This window comes from Apaloderma vittatum, unplaced genomic scaffold (genome assembly GCF_000703405.1).
Source record: "Apaloderma vittatum isolate BGI_N311 unplaced genomic scaffold, ASM70340v1 scaffold21221, whole genome shotgun sequence".
NCBI classification, from domain to species: domain Eukaryota; kingdom Metazoa; phylum Chordata; class Aves; order Trogoniformes; family Trogonidae; genus Apaloderma; species Apaloderma vittatum.
This window is the reverse complement of record NW_009701024.1, coordinates 1804-2145: the sequence shown is the minus strand read 5'-3', so window position 1 is coordinate 2145 and position 342 is coordinate 1804.

Below are 342 nucleotides of genomic sequence, written 5' to 3'. Positions count from 1 at the left end.
GACGGGTGATGAAGCAAGTCCTTGCCTTGGAGAGTGCACTGACAACAGAAAGCAAAATACCTCCTATCAAATCTGTAAAGCACAAGTCTTGGTGTTTCATAAAGACATAATAATAATCAGTTTTCGTCTGGAGGCTCCATATGCTCGCCTTTGCCCACCGTCCTCCGCCGGGTCACCCTCCGAAAGCACATCCGCTCTCTCCGGGGCCTCCCTGCCCCGCTCGGCAGTCACAGCCCGTCCCTCCTCCGTTCCCAAGAGCAGACGACGTTGAACAGCACCGAGTCCTGTCCCTTCCTGCTCGTGCAGCGGGGGACCCTCTATCAAAACTGAGCGTGGTCGACT